The sequence below is a fragment of the Lactuca sativa genome, chromosome 1 (genome assembly GCF_002870075.4).
Source record: "Lactuca sativa cultivar Salinas chromosome 1, Lsat_Salinas_v11, whole genome shotgun sequence".
In the NCBI taxonomy this organism is placed as follows: domain Eukaryota; kingdom Viridiplantae; phylum Streptophyta; class Magnoliopsida; order Asterales; family Asteraceae; genus Lactuca; species Lactuca sativa.
This window is the reverse complement of record NC_056623.2, coordinates 817,790-822,109: the sequence shown is the minus strand read 5'-3', so window position 1 is coordinate 822,109 and position 4,320 is coordinate 817,790. Positions and strand designations below refer to the sequence as shown.

The window sequence follows — 4,320 nt, the reverse complement described above, 5'->3', positions numbered from 1 at the left end:
GTCGAACCTAAACAGAAACCCTTTTGATCATTGAATTTAGTTGATATTTACGTGTTTTCAGCTGTTAGTTAATTAGTTAAGTTTTAGTTAAGTTTCTCGTCTTGAAAAACTAGAGAAAACCCCTCTATTTTACTAATTGTTTTAGATAATTCTAGTAATTAGATTAATTTCCGTTCCCTGAGTTCGATACCCTACTTGCTAATTCATATTACCAACTGACAGGTCCACTCCCTTTTGTGTGTCAAATTCATAAATAAAAAGTAGGTTAAAACTAGTTAGTTTAACACACATCAGCCTTCCAGTTTTTTAGAGTCCATCTCAATGGTATAATCATAATACTCAACATATTTGAAGCTCCGCTTCTTGAAGCACTTGACATATGAGATTTTCTTTAAAGAGTAGACCTTGTTCTTCCTTTGATGTGTATTTTTGATGCACTACTTTTTTTTTATTTATAATTCCAAGTCTATCGCATCTAAACCACACCTTACATGAAGTGAACTTGATCGAGTATAACATAGTTTTGATATGTAAGGGTGTTGAATTCAAGGGGTACAATAGTGGATCGATATTCGAATATTTGATTATAGGTTATACTAAATAAAAGAAATCAGTAAAAAGGAGTTTTATTATTAAATCTCAAGTAAATCAACAAATAAACTAAATAGATAAACTCATTGGAAACGAAACACTTCAGGTACTTTGGTTCGGATACATCTCAAAATCATGGTTAAATTCGTTAATAGTGAAATGGGTTTATTAGTTGGTTACCGAATTCTAATATGACTAGTTATCTTGATCAGATTTCCTAGTACTAATGATTAATGAACAAGTAACACAATGATCATGTAATTAGTGAACACATAATTAATTTAATATATTCGGAATATAAAAGATATGATCTAGTGATTTCTTGTCAATGGTCATGACAATCAATCGAAGAATAGCATGAATATCTAAACTCGTTAACACAGTCAACATCAAATATTAATACTACCTAACGCTAGGATTTGATCAATCTCTAGTCCAAGCAGTTTAATGATCATAAACTAATTAAGATTCAAGTTAATGTAATTAGATTGGTCATCTTAACTACACATAACTCAAAAATAGGCAATAAAAATCGTAACTTTAACATGATAGGTGATGATCAATCAAACACAATTAATAACCAAACTAACAGAATCCAAAATCATTGAAATCAACACATACAATTGAGTTTCATCTACTCCAAACGAAAGCAACAGGTTTTAACACCTGAATTCAGAAACTAAAACACATATAGAAACAATTTGAATGCTAATCATGGTCAGAATAGCAAATCAAATGATTCATATAATGAATAAGCTCTCGAACCCTTCAGATCTTCGCTCCATATCAGTTTGATGGCCCCCCGACCGCCTTCTAGACCCTTTCAACGACATATTTGAGTTTTCTTGGTGCCCAATTCAAAGCGGAATGAAAGATATATCATTAAGGGTAATTTTCAGCTCTATTGATAGGTTTCAGGGTCACCACGGCGTGGAAAAAGACTTGCCACGCCGAGGGAGCTGGATTCTTCACATCCACGAAATTTTCTGATGTCGCTATGCTGTGGAAATAGCTTTGACATGGCGTGGGAACTCGGAATTAGAATTTGGAATAAACATGAAAGTCATCCAAAATTTTGTCTAGTTTCCGGAAGATTTTGAATCTCGTCAGTCAGAGTTACGAGTCATTAGATATGGTTGAAACATTGACAAGGGGTCAAGTTGCCAAAAACATCCTTTTTGCATCTTTTCAGCTTTGTTCTCCTTTTGCATCCCAACTTCCATTTTAATTGTAACCAAACATTTCAAAGTATATTAAGTATCATATATCTTAAAATATAACATTTTTACTCAAATATATTAGAATAATGGTCTACAATACATAGTTAAATAAGGTCATATCAAAATACCCTACACTATTCTTTTGCTTGTCCCCAAGCAAAACTGTATTCATTATGATTTCATTTCAATACCACACATTAAAACCTTGCTCACCAACATCACACATAATAACCGAATTTGAATTCACCAATTATGTTTCACCTCAATGCATATATTTGTGTCTAAGAAATCCTAAATACTTACAATCCTAATAAACACTCCCCACTTATTTTGAACAACAGTCATTTTATGCATCCCCCGAATACATCCTCAGAAAATTTTCTCAACCTAAAGGTAATTTTTGTTAAGTTCCCAAACATACATTTTATAAAAATAACCTAGAAAGAAAAATTACACCTTTGATGTAACATCCTGATGTTGAGGTATTTTTAATTTAAACCCTAGGTATGAATAAATATTGCACTTTAGTCCTTGAGTATAAGAAATAGTGCAAAATGGCCCATAGTGTCATTTTGGTAATTTTGGGAGATAGGGTAGTACGCTGGGCGTACGTTGTGTACACTGAGCTTACTAGGGCAGACCCTAGTACGCTGGGCGTACACCTTGTACGCAGGGCGTACGTGGCGGAAGTTAAAACCCTAATTTTTAGGGTTTGGTCCATATATAAACACCATTATAGCCTCATTATCTTTCTCTCATTAGCCCCCATCGGAGATTTCGACCCTCTAGCAAACCCTAAGTGAGAAGAGTGTTTTGGAGCGCATTTGTGTGTCTTTTTGGTGTTCTTGAAGAAGGAGAAGTTGGTGCAAGAACCTTGAATCTTGGAAGCAACTTAGACATGGGATTCCACACTTGCTAGCAATCTCTTGGAGGTAAAAAGTTCGTAGCTTGATCAATCTATTTTATAGATCTAGCCATTTCTTCCTTTAGGGCATTTTTGGTCTTAAATATGGTGATTCTTGAGCATGGCATGCTCTTGACCAAATAAGTCGTCCTTTCAGACCTTATGGGGGGTATAAAGTCATAAAAAGTGTTCTTGATGGGTAGTTTTACTCCATGCATGCTATAGAAGGTCTGAAGGAATTAATATATTAAGATTTTGTGTTTTAAGCACTTAATGGACATGCAAAGTCATAAAGTTGGAAACTTTATGTCTCTTGATGGTATTTTAGCCTTGGAGCTGCAATTGGACGTGTTAAGTCGAAGAAATAAGCACTTAATAGGTTAAGAGGGGGACTGCTGTGTATGTTGGGCGTACCAAAGGGTACATTGTGCGTAGACAGATCTTGCCCCGATGCCTCGGACAGCTAGTACGCCCCACGTACGAAGCCTGAGTTGACTCGCCAAGTGCAATCGTAGTTACTCGATGAGTCCATCGCTGAAACTCACTTTCGTTTTTATTTTATTTTTGTTCTTTTTACGTTTGTTTCTTGTTTTGTTTGCAGTTCGTTTATGACCAGGGGAGGGGGTACACCTTTAATCCCACCGCTTGAAGACCCGGAAGCAACGTTGAGGAAAAACAAAGGCAAAAACATAGGAGAAACCGCAACATCGAAGAATTCACCGTTGAAGAATCTAAAGGCTGTTTGTGGCAAGAAAAAGGGCAAGAAGGTAGGAGAATCCAACTTCTCTTCAGTGGCGGGCAAAGACCCGAAGAATGAGGACACCGGGTACGAAACCGAAAGGGAAGAAACCGAATCCGAAGAAGGAAGCGATTTTGAAGACGAACCCGCCAACACCATGGCTAACATCGATGACTTTCCTATGGGTGAATGGAAGAAGAGGATACGTGACGATACCGGCCCAGGACTCGTGCAACCCGTGATTCCTGTGACAACTACTTTCGAACTCAAAGGCGACATACTTGCTCAACTTAAGGAAATTACCTTTTATGGAAAAGATCGCGAAGACACATATAAACATTTGGATGAGGTCAACGATGTAGCCGACTACTTTAATGTTCCAAATGTACCCTGCGAAACTATTTTACTTCGTATGCTTCCACTCACATTCAAAGGAGTTGTGAAAGATTGGCTGAAATCACTCCCTCCCGGATCCATCACTACATGGGCCAAGATGAAAGAGGAATTTATTGACCAGTTTTGCACTCCTGCGAAGATAGCCAAGTTGAAGAAAGCCATAGCCAACTTTGAACAACAAGCTGGAGAGTCACTTTATGAGGCTTGGGAGAGATACATGGGCCTACTAAGGAACTGTCCACATCATGATCTAAACAATCAATAAGAAGTCTCCATTTTCTATGATGGAGTCAATGTAACAACTAGGCAGCTCCTTGACTCGCAAGGACCTCTCACAAAGAAGGCATCCCCGGTGATCAAAGAACTAATTGAAGAATTCTCTAAGCACTCTAGAGAATATCATAACCCAATGAATGACTTGACTCGAGGGGCGGTAGATTCTATCACTGATGACATGGCAACAATGATGG

The 4,320-nt window shown here is 37.2% G+C and overlaps 1 non-coding gene across 1 annotated transcript; it reads right to left on the bottom strand.

Moving 5' to 3' along the window:
- Positions 1–3,995: 3,995 nt before the first annotated feature.
- On the bottom strand, positions 3,996–4,102 carry LOC111894758 (small nucleolar RNA R71). The gene has a single exon (XR_002851311.1). It is a non-coding gene; the product is annotated as a small nucleolar RNA R71 (small nucleolar RNA).
- Positions 4,103–4,320: the final 218 nt, after the last annotated feature.